Raw genomic sequence first — 19,875 nt, forward strand, 5'->3', positions numbered from 1 at the left:
TGGTTTATCGCTCGTTCAACTAACAACGGTTATTTGATGCAGTATAATGCCTGGGGCGTTCATGATTGTGATGGCTATGGCTGCTTCATGTTCGAGAAAACCCCAGCTCCATTGGGCCAGGCGTATTCAACTAGAGGCGGGTTTACAGCCTCAGCAACCACTCCATGTTCCTCGGGCTCAATTATTCGATCATCCAACCAATCATCGGTCGGATCATCGGCGATGATTACCGTGCTATGCAACTTCCATTCACCAGGGGGAACTATGTTTACACATCATACCATGGGTTTCATGAATCACCATATCCAGAGATTCGTCAACACAACTTGTTACCAGATAATCTTCAGTGTGTGTAAGGCATCAAGCTTCCATGCGATGAATGACTTTTGCAAAACCGACATGCGGCGATGTGGTTCATGCCAATAGCAAATATGCACAACTTGATTCATACTGATATCTAGACTGAGTCATGTATCGTACTGCTGTAGCATGACCCTCTTTTGTTGGATATTATGTACTATTGTTAGTTTGAAGGATAGATACACTGGTACGCGTCGGTGCTATACAAACGGGTTTTAACCCCTTTCCACGACGGCATTTGGAACCGTCGCCTAGTGAGTGATAGCAATAGGGGGTCCTTCCCACATGACCCAGAAACTGTTGGGGATATGCCCTCCTGGCACACACGTTCGAAAAAATGAGTTCGTGTGCGACCGGCGAGCGCTCAAATACGGAAATACGTACAATAGAATGATACGTCGGAATTTTTGATTGTTCCATGCTATTATATTATCTGTTTTGGATGTTTAATGGGCTTTAATATGCACTTTTGTATTATTTTTGGGACTAACCTATTAACTGCAGGCCCAGTGCCAATTTCTGTTTTTTTCTATTTTAGTGTTTAGCAGAAAAGGAATATCAAACGGAATCCAAATGGAACGAAACCTTCACGAGGATCTTTCTTGGAACAAATGCAAACTAGGAGACTTGGAGTTGAAGTCTGGAACTCCGCGAAGCTTCCACGAGGTAGGAGGGCTTCTACTTCAACACCATAGCCTCTCCGATGATATGTGAGTAGTTTACCACAGACCTTCGGGTCCATAGTTATTAGTAAGATGGCTTCTTCTCTCTCTTTGGTTCTCAATACAAAGTTCTCCTCGATGTTCTTGGAGATCTATTCGACGTAATACATTTTGCGGTGTGTTTGCCGAGATCCGATGAATTGTGGATTTATGATCAAGTTTATCTATGAACAATATTTGGTTCTCCTCTGAATTCTTATATGCATGATTTGATATCTTTGCAAGTCTCTTCGAATTATCAGTTTAGTTTGGCCTACTAGATTGATCTTTCTTGCAATGTGAGAAGTGCTTAGCTTTGGGTTCAATCTTGCGGCGTCCTTTCCCAGTGACAGTAGGGCCGCAAGGCACGTATTGTATTGTTTCCATCGAGGATAAAAAGATGGGGTTTATATCATATTGCTTGAGTTTATCCCTCTACATCATGTCATCTTGCCTAAAGCATTACTCTGTTCTTATGAACTTAATACTCTAGATTCATGCTGGATAGCGGTCGATATGTGGAGTAATAGTAGTAGATGTAGAATCGTTTCAGTCTACTTAACACGGACGTGATGCCTATATTTCATAATAATTGCCTAGATATTCTCATAACTATGCGCTCTTCTATCAATTGCTCGACAGTTATTTGTTCACCCATCGTAATACTTGCTATCATGAGAGAAGCCACTAGTGAAACCTATGGCCCCCGGGTCTCTTTCGTATTATATTGCATCTATTTTATTTACATCTCATCTTGTTAACTATTTTGCTATCTATACAATAAAAATATTTACCTTACTATATTTATTAGATCTCACTTTCCCAAGTGACCGTGAAGGGATTGACAACCCCTTTATTGTGTTGGTTGCGAGATTCTTGATTGTTTGTGCAGGTACTAGGTGACTTGCGTGTTATCTCCTACAGGATTGATACCTTGGTTCTCAAAAACTGAGGGAAATACTTACACTACTTTGCTGCATCACCCTTTCCTCTTCAAGGGAAAACCAACGCATGCTCAAGAGGTAGCAAGAAGTATTTCTGGCGCCGTTGCCAGGGAGATCTATGCTCAAGTCAAGACATACCAAGTACCCATCATAAACTCTTCTCCCTCGCATTACATTATTTGCCATTTCCCTCTCGTTTTCCTCTCCCCCACTTCACCTTTGCTTTATCTCGTTGTCCTCTTGTTTGTTTAAGCTTGCCTTTCTATTGCTATGGCCGAACCAAAAGGGGCTAAGGGTTTCTCGGGTTTTAATACCTTGGATAATCCCTCTTTCATTTCTAAGCTCATAAATAATGATGCTATGGAAAGACCTACCGAGGTTATCAATGAGAGCTTAAATAATTTTGATGAAGATGACCCCGGAATTTTCCGTTGTTTGCTTGATGAATCTTTGAAAGATGCTTGGGATAGGCTGTTAAGGATCCGAGCCAGCTATGTACCTAAATATCAAATTGAGACATATTTAAAAAGCTTTTATATTGGCTTACCTTCTTCTTTCAAGCAAGTTTTAGATTCTATCTTTGAAGAAGGTTTTCTTGAGGGGGATGCCATCGATACATACGAAAAGATGAAATCTATATTTGGGAACCCCATGAGTGGAAAAGTTGAATCTACCTCTCTTTTGTGTTTTTATCAAAATGAAATTATCAAAGAGATGAAGGCTAGCTTAGATGCAAATTTTCATAGTATGCTTAATCTTTCTTCTACCATTAATGGCCACGTGCTTTCACAAAATAGGAAGATAGGTGCTTTAGATAAGAAAGTCTCCCTTTAACACCAAAAGGGAAAAGATGACAATACCTAGATCTATTCTTTCTTTTATGCCTAGCTAGGGGCGTTAAACGGTAGCGCTTGTTGGGAGGCAGCCCAATTTTATTTTTGCTCTTTACTTTTTGCTCCTGTTTAGTAATAAATAATTTGTCTAGCCTCTATTATGATTGTGTTTTTTATGTTTTAATTAGTGTTTGTGCCAAGTAAAGCCTTTAGGATCTTCTTGGGTGATTGTTGTTTGATCTTGCTGATAAAAACAGAAAGTATGCGCTCACAAGAATCATTTTAATTTTTTACCAAAGAGCGATAAAATACCAATTCAAACTTCATTAGATCAATATACAAATTATTTAGGTCATCCTAAATTATCTGAATTTTTGGAGTTACAGAAGTATTCGAAACCTCCAGATTGCTACAGACTGTTCTGTTTTGATAGATTCTGTTTTTCGTGTGTTGTTTGCTTATTTTGATGAAACTATGGCTAGTATCAGGGGTATGAATCATATAGAAGTTGGAATACAGTAGTTTTAACACCAATATAAATAAAGAATGAGTTAATTACAGTACATTAAAGTGGTCGTTTGTTTTCTTATACTAACGGAGCTCATGAGATTTTCTGTTGAGTTTTGTGTTGTGAAGTTTTCAAGTTTTTGGGTAAAGATTTGATGGATTTTGGAATAAGGAGTGGAAAGAGCATAAGCTTGGGGATGCCCAAGGCACCCCAAGGTAAAATTCAAGGACAACCAAAAGCCTAAGCTTGGCGATGCTCCGGAAGGCATCCCCTCTTTCGTCTTCGTCTATCGGTAACTTTACTTGAGGCTATATTTTTATTCACCACATGATATGTGTTTTGCTTGGAGCATCTTGTATGATTTGAGTCTTTTCTTTTTAGTTTACCACAATCATCCTTGTTGTACACACCTTTTGAGAGAGACACACATGAATCGGAATGTATTAGAATACTCTATGTGCTTCACTTATATCTTTTGAGCTACATAATTTTGCTCTAGTGGTTCGCTTATATCTTTTTAGAGCATGGTGGTGGTTTTATTTTATAGAAATTATTGATCTCTCATGCTTCGCTTATACTATTTTGAGATTCTTTTAGAACAGCATGGTAATTTGCTTTGGTTATGAAATTAGTCCTAATATGATGGGCATTCAAGATGGATATAATAAAATCTTTCATATAGAGTGCATTGAATAGTTTAATACTTGATAATTATTTTGAGATATAAAGATGGTGATATTAGAGTCATGCTAGTTGAGTAATTGTAAAATTGAGAAATACTTGTGTTGAGGTTTGCTAGTCCTGTCGCATGCACGTATGGTAACCGTTGTGTGACAAGTTTGAAGCATGAGGTGTTCTTTGAGTGCCTTCCTTATGAGTGGCGGTCGGGGGTGAGCGATGGTCTTTTCCTACCAATCTATCCCTCTAGGAGCATGCATGTAGTGCTTGGTTTTGATGACTTGTAGATTTTTTCAATAAGTATGTGAGTTCTTTATGACTAATGTTGAGTTCATGGATTATACGCACTCTCACCCTTCCACCATTGCTAGCCTCTCTTCTGCCACGCAACTTTCGCCGGTACCATAAACCCATCATTTACCTTCCTCAAAATAGCTACCATACCTACCTATCATGGCATTTCCATAGCCATTCCGAGATATATTGCCATGCAACTTTCCACCTTTCCGTTTATTATGACATGCTTCATCATAGTCATATTGTTTTGCATGATCATGTAGTTAACATCGTATTTGTGGCATGACCACCATTCATAATTTTTTTATACATGTCACTCTTGATTCATTGCACATCCCGGTACACCGCGGGAGGCATTAACATAGAGTCATATTTTGTTCTAAGTATCGAGTTGTAATTCTTGAGTTGTAAGTAAATAAAAGTGTGATGATCTTCATTATTAGAGCATTGTCCCATGTGAGGAAAGGAGGATGGAGACTATGATTCCCCCACAAGTCGGGATGATACTCCGGGCGAAAAAAGAGGCCATAAAAAAGAGAAGGCCCAAACAAAAAAGAAAATAAATAAATAAATGAGAGAAAAAGAGAGAAGGGGAAATGTTCACTAGTGCAAGGATGCTGCTAACGTGACACTACGATCAGAGACCCTTCGACGAAATTGTGTGCGATGTAATAATCGCAAACAATGGTGTAAAAAACCCGTCAAAAAAGGTGCAAAACGTTTGCGATGGAGGATGCATCAAACACGGTTCATATTTTGGTTGCGTGTGCGATGTAGGGCATACGGTTCAGTTCAATTAACTGTTTGCAATGATGAGGAACAAAAGAAACGGGCAGCCAAATGAAGGTGTGTGTGATATACATCATACAGTTCACTCGGATGAACTGTTTGTGATTAGGCAACACAAAAGAAACGGTCAGCCAGATCAAGGTGTGTGCAATATACGACATGCAGTTCAATCAGATAAACTGTTTGCTTTGAGCCAAGAGAACAGAAACAGTTCAATATAACAAGATGTGTGTTATACGTGGCAAAGAGGTCTGTAATTAGGAATGTGTGCGAAGAATGATAATAACACAGATGATTGCTGCTAATAAGTCATGTGTGTTGTGGGAAAATGCTTGGTGGTATACAATTGTCAGCGATTGATGAAATCATCACCGACGGTTTCCCCAGTATGCTCCGTGTGCGACGTCATTGCACACAGAACAACAACATATGTACTTATAACTTATAAGGACTTGATTCCATAAACAGATTGAACATCCAATTACATATGTGGTTAGTACGCACATGATCTTTGCACACACCAAAGTATGTTCCAAAATTCCTAGGAAACTCAAATAATGTATTAAAAGGCACAACAAACGGTGAATAATTTCATATTTTTAGGACGAGCTACTATAGTTGCATGTTGCCTTTGTAAAATAAATCAAGGCAGGAAGAGACAGCGTATGTCATTCCACACACATAGGTGACAAGGTCCCTCTCAGAAGCATGAGCCTTTTTGAAAGAAGCTCCGGTTTGTAAGAAGTTTGTACCAAAACTTGTCCCAAATTGGACTAATTTTTTACCACAACATGATGGTGCTATGTCATAACACCATGCCAAGTTTCATAATTTTGAGGCGAGTTTTGGATTTACAGTAATTTTAAAACTAGGTTTCTCAATGTTTACTGTCGAGTCGGCACCGCCCTGGATAGGCCTTTTCCTCGTGGGTCCCAAAAGACAAATCCAAATTTGTCACTACCATGCAACTTTTCTTATTAAGAATTACAAGCCATTTGGTGTGCTAGCTGAAAATAAGTTTGTGGGTGCTGGTGGGCGCTAAGAACTTGCGGTTCTGTAATGAACAAAGATCTCAAGGATCGCGCGAGAGTGAGGCTCTTTCCCTATGTTGTGAATGCTTATAATATTTATGTCTTAATTAAAGAAATGGCAAGCCATTGGCCCAGTATGAAAGAAAATGTGGGTCAAACCCTAGTTGAAAAGGGCAACAATGTCTAACTCCAGCTTACAAAAGGTACAAAAGCACAAGGATTAATTGTTCATCAGGTTTACACATAACCCAGATTGAATAGGACAATGACATCTAACTCAACCAAAGTTTTCGATAGTTACAATCAAATGGATCAGTCTGATCCATAAAATCAAGATCCCAATACAATAATTCTACTACTCCATGATTACCACAAGCTGTTGTAAATAGAAGCCAAACACGATCAGAAGCCCTTAGGTCCACCTGAAACTTCTTTTTATGCTCTTCAACACTTGTAGCCTCGAGTAATTTCTTGTTGAAAAACTTAATCCTCACGGAAAATAGTGCCCTCGCATTCAACATGAAGAATCTGACAAAGCTAGTGTTTGCACTGTTGGATGAATATCGTTCCAGCATTACTGCCTTGAAACGAATGTCATGAGATCTGAGAAAATCCCCATGCTTCATCAACCATCGATTGGTTATACCTTTTTCTCCATGTGTTGTTGCCTAAATAGAGATGAAGATTGAAAACAATTAATGTATAAAAAAGATTATGTTGAATGAGGGTCCCACAAGGGTGGGGGCGTGCCTCCCTGCCTCGTGGCCTCCTGGACGTCAAGGAAGCATCAAGGAGGCCACGAGGCAGGGAGGCACGCCCCCACCCTCGTGGGCCCCTCGTGGCTCCCCTGACCGACTTCTTTCGCCTATATATACTCATATACCTCGAAAACATCCGGGATCACCACAAAACCCTATTTCCACCGCCACAACCTTCTGTACCCAAGAGATCCCATCTTGGGGCCTTTTCCGGAGCTCCGCCGAAGGGGGAATCGATCATAGAGGGCTTCTACATCAACACCATAGCCTCTCCGATGATGTGTGAGTAGTTTACCACAGACCTTCGGGTCCATATTTATTAGCTAGATGGCTTATTCTCTCTCTTTGGATCTCAATACAATGTTCTCCTTGATCTTCTTGGAGATCTATTCGATGTAATTCTTTTAGCGGTTTGTTTGTCGAGATCCGATGAATTGTGGGTTTATGATCAAGATTATCTATGAACAATATTTGATTCTTCTCTGAAATATTTTATGTATGATTTGTTATCTTTGCAAGTCTCTTTGAATTATCAGTTTGGTTTGGCCTACTAGATTGATCTTTCTTGCAATGGGAGAAGTGCTTAGCTTTGGGTTCAATCTTGTGGTGTCCTTTCCCAGTGACAGCAGGGGCGTCAAGGCACATATTGTATTGTTGCCATCGAGATTAAAAAGATGGGGTTTATATCATATTGCTTGAGTTTATCCCTCTACATCATGTTATCTTGCCTAATGTATTACTCTATTCTTATGAACTTAATACTCTAGATGCATGCTGAATAGCGGTCGATGTGTGGAGTAATAGTAGTAGATGCAGAACCGTTTCAGTCTACTTGTCGCGGACGTGATGCCTATATACATGATAATGCCTAGATATTCTCATAATCATGCACTTTTCTATCAATTGCTTGACAGTAATTTGTTTACCCACCGTAATACTTATGCTATCTTGAGAGAAGCCACTGGTGAAACCTATGGCCCCCGGGTCTATTTTCCATCATATAAGTTTCCAATCTATTTTACTTTGCAATCTTTACTTTCAATCTATATCATAAAAATACCAAAAAATTTATCTTATTATCTCTACCAGATCTCACTTTTGCAAGTGATCGTGAAGGGATTGACAACCCCTTTATCGCGTTGGTTGCAAGGTTCTTATTTGTTTGTGTAGGTGCGAGGTGACTTGCGTGCAGTCTCCTACTGGATTGATACCTTGGTTCTCAAAAACTGAGGGAAATACTTATGCTACTTTGCTGCATCACCCTTTCCTCTTCAAGGGAAAACCAACACAATGCTCAAGAGGTAGCAAGAAGGATTTCTGGCACTGTTGCCAGGGAGGTTGCATCAAGTCAAGACATACCAAGTACCCATCACAAACTCTTATCCCTCGCATTACATTATTTGCCATTTGCCTCTCGTTTCCCTCTCCCCCACTTCACCCTTGTCATTTTATTCGCCCTCTTTTTCCGTTCGCCTCTTTTTCGCTCGCTTATTGTGTGCTTGTGTGCTTGTGTGTTGGATTGTTTGTCACAATGGCTCAAGAGAACACTAAATTGTGTGACTTTTCCAATACCTACAATAATGATTTTATTAGCACTCTGATTGCTGCCCTTATCGATGTTGAATCTTGTGAAATTAATACTGCCATACTGAATCTTGTCATGTAAGATCAATTTGCTGGCCTTCCTAGTGAAGATGCCGCTACCCATCTAAACAACTTAGTTGATTTGTGTGACATGCAAAAGAAGAAGGACGTGGATAATGATATTATTAAATTGAAGCTATTTCCGTTTTCTCTTAGAGATCGTGCTAAAACTTGGTTTTCTTCTTTGCCTAAAAATAGTATTGATTCTTGGAATAAGAGCAAAGATGCTTTTATCTCTAAGTATTTTCCTCCCTCTAAGATCATCTCTCTTAGAAACGATATTATGAATTATAAGCAACTAGATCATGAGCATGTTGCACAATCTAGGGAGAGGATGAAATTAATGATTCGCAATTGCCCTACTCATGGTTTGAATTTATGGATGATCATACAAATTTTTTATGCCGAATTGAATTTTGCTTCTAGAAATCTTTTAGAATCGGTCGCGGGATGAACTTTTATGGAAATCACTTTAGGAGAAGCTACCAAACTCCTAGATAATATTATGGTTAATTATTCTCAATGGCACACCGAAAGATCTACTAGTAAAAAGGTTCATGCGATCGAAGAAATTAATGTTTTGAGTGGAAAGATGGATGAAGTTATGAAGTTGTTTGCTAATAAGAGTTCTCCTGTTGATCCTAATGATATGCCTTTGTCTACTTTTATTTAGAATAATAATGAATCTATGGATGTGAATTTTGTTGGTAGGAACAATTTCGGTAACAACGCGTATAGAGGAAACTTTAATCCTAGGCCGTATCCTAGTAATTCCTCTAATAATTATGGTAATTCCTACAACAATTATTATGAAAATTATAATAGATGCCCTCTGATTTTGAATCTAGTATTAAAGAATTTATTAGTTCGCAAAAGAGTTGCAATGCTTTGATTGAAGAAAAATTGTCTAAGATTGATGAGTTGGCTAGGAACGTGGATATAATTTCTCTTGATGTTGATTCTTTGAAACATGGATATATTCCATCTAAGCATGATGTCAATGAGTCTCTAAAATCCATGAGAATTTCCATTGATGAGTGTAAATAAAGAACCGCTAGGATGCGTGCTAAAAAAGATTGCTTTATAAAAGCGTGTTCTTCTAGTTTTGATGATAATAAGAATGAAGATCTAAAAGTGATTGATGAGTCTCCTATTAAATCTTTGTTTTGCAATATGAATCTTGATAATGATGGGACTGGAGATGAGTCAACTTTAGTTAAAAGGCGTCCCAATGATTCAGAGTTTTTAGATCTTGATGCAAAAATTGGTAAAAGTGGGATTGAAGAGGTCAAAACTTTACATAGAAATGAATACACTATTTTTGATTTCAAGGAATTTAATTATGATAACTGATCTTTAATAGATTGTATTTCCTTGTTGCAATCTCTGTTAAATTCTCCTCATGCTTATAGTCAAAATAAAGCTTTTACCAAACATATCGTTGATGCTTTAAGGCAATCTTATGAAGAAAAGCTTGAATTAGAAGTTTCTATCCCTAGAAAACTTTATGATGAGTGGGAACCTACTATTAAAATTAAGATTAAAGATCATGAATGATATGCTTCATGTGATTTGGGTGCTAGTGTTCCCACGATTCCAAAAACTTTGTGTGATGTGTTAGGTTTCCGTGAATTTGATGATTGTTCTTTAAATTTGCACCTTGCGAATTCCACTATTAAGAAACCTATGGGAAGGATTAATGATGTTATTATTGTTGCAAATAGTAATTATGTGCCCATAGATTTCATTGTTCTTCACATTGATTGCAATCCTACATGTCCTATTATTCTTGGTAGACCTTTCCTTAGAACGATTGGTGCAATTATTGATATGAAAGAAGGAAATATTATATTCCAATTTCCATTAAGGAAAGGCATGGAACACTTTCCTAGAAAGAAAATTAAATTACCTTATGAATCTATTATGAGAGCCACTTATGGATTGCATACCAAAGATGACAATACCTAGATCTATTCTTGTTTTTATGCCTAGCTAGGGGCGTTAAACGATAGCGCTTGTTGGGAGGCAACCCAATTTTATTTTTGTTTCTTGCTTTTTGGTCCTGTTCAGTAATAAATAATTCATCTAGATTATGTTTATATGTTGTTTTATGCTTTTAATTAGTGTTTGTGCCAAGTAGAACCTTTGGGAAGACTTGGGGGGAATTTTTGCGATCTTGCTGTAAAAAACAGAAACTTTAGTGCTCACGAGATTTGCAGCCATTTTTTACTAGAGAGTGAGATTAGGTTGATTCTTTTTGAATATGATTAATATATAAATTCCTCACGTCCACCAATTTATTTCAGAATTTTTGGGGTTACATAAGTATTCTAAACCTACAGATTACTACAGACTGTTCTGTTTTTGACAGATTCTATTTTTCGTGTGTTGTTTGCTTATTTTGATGAATCTATGGCTAGTATCGGGGGGTATGAACCATAGAGAGGTTGTAATATAGTAGGTTTAACACCAATATAAATAAAAAATGAGTTCATTACAGTACCTTGGAGTGGTGGTTTGTTTTCTTATACTAACGCAGCTCATGAGATTTTCTGTTGAGTTTTGTGTTGTGAAGTTTTCAAGTTTTGGGTAAAGATTTGATGGATTAAGGAATAATGAGTGGCAAGAGCCTAATCTTGGGGATTCCCAAGGCACCCCAAGGTAAAATTCAAGGAAAAACAAAAGCCTAAGCTTGGGGATGCCCCGGAAGGCATCCCCTCTTTCGTCTTCGTCCATTGGTAACTTTACTTGATGCTATATTCTTATTCACCACATGATATGTGTTTTGCTTGGAGCGTCTTGTATGATTTGAGTCTTTTCTTTTTTGTTTCAACACAATCATCCTTGCTGTACACACCTTTTGGAGAGACACACATGAGTCGGAATTTATTACAATACTCTTTGTGCTTCACTTATATCTTTTGAGCTAGACAATTTTGCTCTAGTGCTTCACTAATATCTTTTTAGAGCACGGTGGTGATTTTATTTTATAGGAGTTATTGATCTCTCATGCTTCACTTATATCATTTTGAGAGTCCTATAGAATAGCATGGTAATTTTCTTTGGCTATAAAATTAGTCATAATATGATAGGCATCCAAGATGGGTATAATAAACACGTTTATATAAAGTGCATTGAATACTATGAGAAGTTTGATACTTGATGATTGTTTGGAGATATGAAGATGGTAATATTAGAGTCATGCTAGTTGAGTATTTGTGAATTTGAGAAATACTTGTGTTAAAGTTTGTGATTCTCGTAGCATGCACGTATGGTGAACCGTTATGTGATGAAGTCGGAGCATGATTTATTTATTGATTGTCTTCCTTATCAGTGGCGGGCGGGGACGAGCGATGGTCTTTTCCTACCAATCTATCCCCCTAGGAGCATGTGCGTAGTACTTTGTTTCGATAACTAATAGATTTTTGCAATAAGTATGTGAGTTCTTTATGACTATTGTTGAGTCCATGGATTATACGCACTCTCAGCCTTCCACCATTACTAGCCTCTCTAGGACCGCGCAACTTTCGCCGGCACTATAAACCCACCATATACCTTCCTCAAAAAAGCCACCATACCTACCTATTATGGCATTTCCATAGCCATTCCGAGATATATTTCCATGCAACTTACCACTGTTCCGTTTATTATGACACGCTTCATCATTGTCATATTGCTTTGCATGATCATGTAGTTGACATTGTATTTGTGGCAAAGCCACCTTCATAATTCTTTCATACATGTCACTCATGACTCATTGCACATCCCAGTACACCGCTAGAGGCATTCACATAGAGTCATATTTTGTTCTAAGTATCAAGTTGTAATTTCTGGAGTTGTAAGTAAATAAAAGTGTGATGATCATCATTATTAGAGCATTGTCCCATGTGAGGAAAGGATGATGGAGACTATGATTCCCCCACAAGTCGGGATGAGACTCTGGACGAAAATAAAAAATAAAAAGGGAGAAAGGCCATAAAAAAGAGAAGGCCCAAAAAAAAGAAAAAAGGAAAGAAAAAATGAGAGAAAAAGAGAGAAGGGACAATGTTACTATCCTTTTACCACACTTGTGCTTCAAAGTAGCACTATGATCTTCATGATAGAGAGTCTCCTATGTTGTCACTTTCATATACTAGTGGGAATTTTTACATTGTAGAACTTGGCTTGTATATTCCAATGATGGGCTTCCTCAAAATGCCCTAGGTCTTTGTGAGCAAGCGAGTTGGATGCACACCCACTAAGTTTATTTTGTTGAGCTTTCATACACTTATATCTCTAGTGCATCCGTTGCATGGAAATCCCTACTCACTCACATTGATATCTATTGATGGGCATCTCCATATACCATTGATACGCCTAGTTGATGTGAGACTATCTTCTCCTTTTTGTCTTCTCCACAACCACCATTCTATTCCACGTATAATGCTATGTCCCTGGCTCACGCTCATGTATTGCGTGAAGATTGAAAAAGTTTAAGAACATCAAAAGTATGAAACAATTGCTTGGCTTGTCATTGGGGTTGTGCATGATTTAAATATTTTTTGTGGTGAAGATGGAGCATAGCCAGACTATATGCTTGTAGGGATAACTCTCTTTGGCCATGTTATTTTGAGAAGACATGATTGCTTTGTTAGTATGCTTGAAGTATTATTATTTTTATATCAATGTTAAACTTTTGTATTGAATCTTTCGGATCTGAACATTCATGCCACAATAAAGAAAATTACATTGAGAATTATGCTAGGTAGCATTCCACATCAAAAAATCTGTTTTTATCATTTACCCACTCGAGGACGAGCAGGAATTAAGCTTGGGGATGCTTGATACGCCTCCAACGTATCTATAATTTTTGATTGTTCCATGCTATTATATTATCTGTTTTGGATGTTTAATGGGCTTTAATATACCTTTTTATAATATTTTTGGGACTAACCTACTAACCAAACACATAGTGCAAATTGCTGTTTTTTTCCTATTTCAGTGTTTCGCAGAAAAGGAATATCAAACAGAATCCAAACGGAATGAAACCTTCGGGAGAGTGATTTTTGGATCAAACGCAAAATAGGAGACTTGGAGTGGACGTCAAGGAAGCATCTAGGAGGACACGAGGCACGGAGGCACGCCCAAGGGGGTAGGTGCCCCCCGCCCTTGTGGGCCCCCCGTGCCTCCCCTGACCGACTTCTTTTGCATATATATACTCATATACCCCGAAAACATCCAAGAGCACCACAAAACCATATTTCCACTGCCGCAACCTTATGTACCCAAGAGATCCCATCTTGGGGCCTTTTCCGGAGCTCCACCAGAGGGGGAATCGATCACGGAGGGCTTCTACATCAACACCATGCCTCTCCGATGATGCGTGAGTAGTTTACCGTAGACCTTCCAGTCCATAGTTATTAGCTAGATGGCTGCTTCTCTCTCTTTGGATCTCAATACAAAGTTCTCCTCGATCTTCTTGGAGATCTATTCGATGTAATTCTTTTTGAGGTGTGTTTGTCGAGATCCGATGAGTTTTGGATTTATGATCAAGATTATCTATGAACAATATTTGATTCTTCTCCGAAATCTTTTATGTATGATTTGTTATCTTTGAAAGTCCCTTTTAATTATCAGTTTGGTTTGGCCTACTAGATTGATCTTTCTTGCAATGGGAGAAGTGCTTAGCTTTGGGTTCAATCTTGCGGTGTCCTTTCCCAGTGACAGCAGGGGCAGCAAGGCACATATTGTATTGTTTCCATCTAGGATAAAAAGATGGGGTTTATATCATATTGCTTGAGTTTATCCCTCTACATCATGTCATCTTGCCTAATGCGTTACTCTGTTCTTATGAACTTAATACTCTTGATGCATGCTGGATAGCGGTCGATGTGTGGAGTAATAGTAGTAGATGCAGAATCGTTTTGGTCTACTTTTCGCGGACGTGATGCCTATATACATGATCATGACTGGATATTCTCATAATTATGCACTTTTCTATCAATTGCTCGACAGTAATTTGTTTACCCACCGTAATACTTATGCTATATTGAGAGAAGCCACTAGTGAAACCTATGGCCCACGTGTCTATTTTCCATCATATAAGTTTCCAATCTATTGTACCTTACAATCTTTACTTTCAATCTATATCATAAAAACACCAAAAATATTTATCTTATTATCTCTATCAAATCTCACTTTTGCAACTGGCCATGAAGGGATTGACAACCCCTTTATCGCGTTGGTTGCAAGGTTCTTATTTGTTTGTGTTGGTGCGAGGTGACTTGCGTTTAGTCTCCTACTGGATTGATACCTTGGTTCTCAAAAACTGAGGGAAATACTTACGCTACTTTGCTGCATCACCCTTTCCTATTCAAGGGAAAACCAACGCACTGCTCAGGAGGTAGCAGTGGTTCGTCGGAGATTCTACTGGTTCCTTGGTTCCAGGGGGTGCTTCTAGCCGCACAGCCGGGTCCAAGATCTACATCCGGCGGCGGTGCTAGACGGGGCCTCATCTGTGTACATACCAATCTGAAAGAAAAAATGGCATAACATGTAGGACATTCGAAATCAATTCTCAGATCAGGAAGAAAAAAGGCACAAACGTGTATGTAGGTGACTGACCGGTTTGCCGTCGGAGTCGCAGTTGTTGCTGGAGTTGTTATTGACCTCCGGCTCCGGCTGGGGGGGGGGCATGATGGCGTCCACAAATTCAAGGTCGTGCTGCTGTCCGCGCGAGACCTCGTCGGCGGCGACGGAAACCTCTGTGGCCAGCTTGACGCGTTGTGCGGGTGCTTCACCAGCCCCAGCGTCGCCACTCGCTCCGATGGTGCCCTTTGGCAGCATCATCATACACTCCGGAGTCCAGACATCGGTGACCACTTTGGACCGGGGGTGTGGCCGCCTATTATGGCCGGCGGCTCGGGCGCGCAATTAATACGGACCAGTGGGAGCGAGGCAGGCTACGGTCAAAAGTTGTCTCGCCTCCCGGTGAGCCTGCACGGCGGACGTCTGCCATTCCTACCATCATTTCACATAGCTACTCACACGCCTCCCCGTCAATACACACACCTTCACGCACGCCTCCCGGTATGCCTGCGCGGTCGACTGCTTGCATGTGTCCTGTCTACCGATGCCTGCTCGCATGGCACACGGGGCATGTGGCACCATGTATATTTGTTGGTTTATTTTCTGCCGCTTTACTACTTCACTAAACCGTTTGCGTTGAAGACATGCACAAATCCTGCATTGAACATCTCGCATGCTTCCCGATGAACCTGCGCACCGGACGAGTTTTGGATTAACTAGAATTTTAAAACTAGGCATCTCAATGTTTTGCTGGCAATAAACGGTGTACCGGTGTTTGAAATTCATTCCCATTTCTTGCATGGGACCTAAGCCTGCACCCAAGGACACATATTTGATTTTTCAACCAATTTATATGCACTGGAGCACGTGTATGTAGTTAAAATTTGAATTATGCACATAAAATGCATTCAGAACTTAGTTAATGCATAAAATGTCCAAACGAACCCCGAAAAATCACAAAAAATCACACAACACTCCTGTTGTTCTATGTTGACACGAAAAAAAATTAGAAAGCAATAAGAGGCAATGGATATTGTTTCCTCCCCAAAGGTGGGACATTCCCTACCGAAAACCATCATGCTTGTTGTGAGATGCTCCGATCTGTGAGAAGCCTATACCCAAACCTGCACCAAATGGGACAAAATTTGTAACACGACATGTTGATGCCGCTCCATGATAGCATGCCAAGTTTTATGAATTTCAGATGAGTTTTGGATTTACTATAATTTAAAAACAAGGCATCTCAACATTGTGCCGGCAATCAACGGAGCCCCGGTGTTTGAAATTCATTCCCATTTGTTGCATGGGACCTAAGCATGCACCCAAGGACACATATGTGATTTTTCAACAAGTTTATATGCAATAGAGCATGTGCATGTAGTTCAAATTTGAATTATGGACATAAAATGCATTAAAAACTCAGTTAATAAATAAAATGTCCAAACGAACCCCCAAAATTCACAAAAATTCACACAACACACCTGTTGTTCTATGTTGACACGAGAAAAATATTTAAAATCAATAAGAGGCAATGGATATCATTTCATCCCCAAAGGTGGGACGTTCGCTACCGAAAACCATCACACTTGTTGTGAGAAGCTCTAGTTTGTGAGAAGCATATACCCAAACCTGCACCAATTGGGACAAAATTTGTACCACGACATGTTTATGCTGTTCCATGATAGCATGCCAAGTTTCATGAATTTCAGATGAGTTTTGGATTTACTAGAATTTAAAAACCAGGCATCTCAATGTTTTGCTAGCAATCAATGATGCCCCGTTGTTTGAAATTCATTCCCACTTCTTGCATGGGACCTAAGCATGCACCCAAGGACACATATTTGATTTTTCAACCAATTTATATGCACTGGAGCATGTGCATCTAGTTGAAATTTGAATTATGCACATAAAATGCATTGAAAACTCAATTAAGGCATAAAAATGTCCAAACCAACCCCAAAAATTAGAAAAATTCACACAACACTCCTGTTGTTCTATGTTGACATGAGAAAATTTTTTGAAAGCAATAAGAGGCAATGGATATCGCTTCGTCCCCAAAGGTGGGATGTTCCCTACCAAAAACCATCATGCTGGTTGTGAGAAGCTCCGGTTTGTGAGAAGCATATACCCAAACCTACCCCAAATGGGACAAAATTTTTACCACGGCATGTTGATGCCGCTCCATGATAGCATGCCAAGTTTCATGAATTCCATACGAGTTTTGGATTTACTAGAATTTAAAAACCAGGCATCTCAATGTTTTGCCGGCAATCAATGGTGCCCCGGTGTTTGAAATTCATTCCCATCTCTTGCATGCGACCTAAGCATGCACCCAAGGACATAGATTTGATTTTTCAACCAATTATGCTCTGGAGCATGTGCATGTAGTTCAAATTTGAATTATGCACATAAAATTCATTGAAAACTCAGTTAATGCATAAAAATGTCCAAACGAACCTCAAAAAATCACAAAATTTCACACAACACTCCTGTTGGTCTATGTTGACATGAGAAAAAAATTGAAAGTAATAAGAGGCAATGGATATCGTTTTTTCCCCAAAGGTGGGACGTTCCCTACCGAAAACCATCATGCTTGTTGTGAGAAGCTCTGGTTTGTGAGAAGCATATACCCAAACCTGCCCCAAATGGGACAAAATTTGTACCACGACATGTTGATGCCGCTCCATGATAGCATGCCAAGTTTCATGAATTTCAGTCGTGTTTTGGATTTACTAGAATTTAAAAACCAGGATTCTCAATGTTTTGCCGGCAATCAACGGTGCCCCAGTGTTCGAAATTCATCCCCATTTCTTGCATGGGACCTAAGCATGCACCCAAGGACACATATTAGATTTTTCAACCATTTTATATGCACTTGAGCATGCGCATGTAGTTCAAATTTGAATTATGCCAAAAATGCATTGAAAAGTCAGTTAACGCATAAAAATGTCCAAACGAACCCCAAAAAATCACAAAAATTCACACAACTCTCCTGTTGTTCTATGTTGACACGAGAAAAAAACATGAAAGCAATAAGAGGCAATGGATATCGTTTCGTCCCCAAAGGTGGGACGTTCCCTACCAAAAACCATCATGCTTGTTGTGAGAAGCTCCGGTTTGTGAGAAGCATATACCCAAACCTACCCCAAATGGGACAAAATTTGTACCATGGCATGTTGATGCCGCTCCATGATAGCATGCCAAGTTTCATGAATTCCATACGAGTTTTGGATTTACTAGAATTTAAAAACCAGGCATCTCAATGTTTTGCCGGCAATCAATGGTGCGCCGGTGTTTGAAATTCATTCCCATCTCTTGCATGCGACCTAAGCATGCACCCAAGGACATAGATTTGATTTTTCAACCAATTATGCTCTGGAGCATGTGCATGTAGTTCAAATTTGAATTATGCACATAAAATTCATTGAAAACTCAGTTAATGCATAAAAATGTCCAAACGAACCTCAAAAAATCACAAAATTTCACACAACACTCCTGTTGGTCTATGTTGACATGAGAAAAAAATTGAAAGTAATAAGAGGCAATGGATATCGTTTTCTCCCCAAAGGTGGGACGTTCCCTACCGAAAACCATCATGCTTGTTGTGAGAAGCTCTGGTTTGTGAGAAGCATATACCCAAACCTGCCCCAAATGGGACAAAATTTGTACCACGACATGTTGATGCCGCTCCATGATAGCATGCCAAGTTTCATGAATTTCAATCGTGTTTTGGATTTACTAGAATTTAAAAACCAGGATTCTCAATGTTTTGCCGGCAATCAACGGTGCCCCAGTGTTCGAAATTCATCCCCATTTCTTGCATGGGACCTAAGCATGCACCCAAGGACACATATTAGATTTTTCAACCATTTTATATGCACTTGAGCATGCGCATGTAGTTCAAATTTGAATTATGCCAAAAATGCATTGAAAAGTCAGTTAACGCATAAAAATGTCCAAATGAACCCCAAAAAATCACAAAAATTCACACAACTCTCCTGTTGTTCTATGTTGACACGAGAAAAAAACATGAAAGCAATAAGAGGCAATGGATATCGTTTCGTCCCCAAAGGTGGGACGTTCCCTACCAAAAACCATCATGCTTGTTGTGAGAAGCTCCGGTTTGTGAGAAGCATATACCCAAACCTACCCCAAATGGGACAAAATTTGTACCATGGCATGTTGATGCCGCTCCATGATAGCATGCCAAGTTTCATGAATTCCATACGAGTTTTGGATTTACTAGAATTTAAAAACCAGGCATCTCAATGTTTTGCCGGCAATCAATGGTGCGCCGGTGTTTGAAATTCATTCCCATCTCTTGCATGCGACCTAAGCATGCACCCAAGGACATAGATTTGATTTTTCAACCAATTATGCTCTGGAGCATGTGCATGTAGTTCAAATTTGAATTATGCACATAAAATTCATTGAAAACTCAGTTAATGCATAAAAATGTCCAAACGAACCTCAAAAAATCACAAAATTTCACACAACACTCCTGTTGGTCTATGTTGACATGAGAAAAAAATTGAAAGTAATAAGAGGCAATGGATATCGTTTTCTCCCCAAAGGTGGGACGTTCCCTACCGAAAACCATCATGCTTGTTGTGAGAAGCTCTGGTTTGTGAGAAGCATATACCCAAACCTGCCCCAAATGGGACAAAATTTGTACCACGACATGTTGATGCCGCTCCATGATAGCATGCCAAGTTTCATGAATTTCAGTCGAGTTTTGGATTTACTAGAATTTAAAAACCAGGAT

Source organism: Triticum aestivum, chromosome 2A (genome assembly GCF_018294505.1).
Source record: "Triticum aestivum cultivar Chinese Spring chromosome 2A, IWGSC CS RefSeq v2.1, whole genome shotgun sequence".
Classification (NCBI taxonomy): domain Eukaryota; kingdom Viridiplantae; phylum Streptophyta; class Magnoliopsida; order Poales; family Poaceae; genus Triticum; species Triticum aestivum.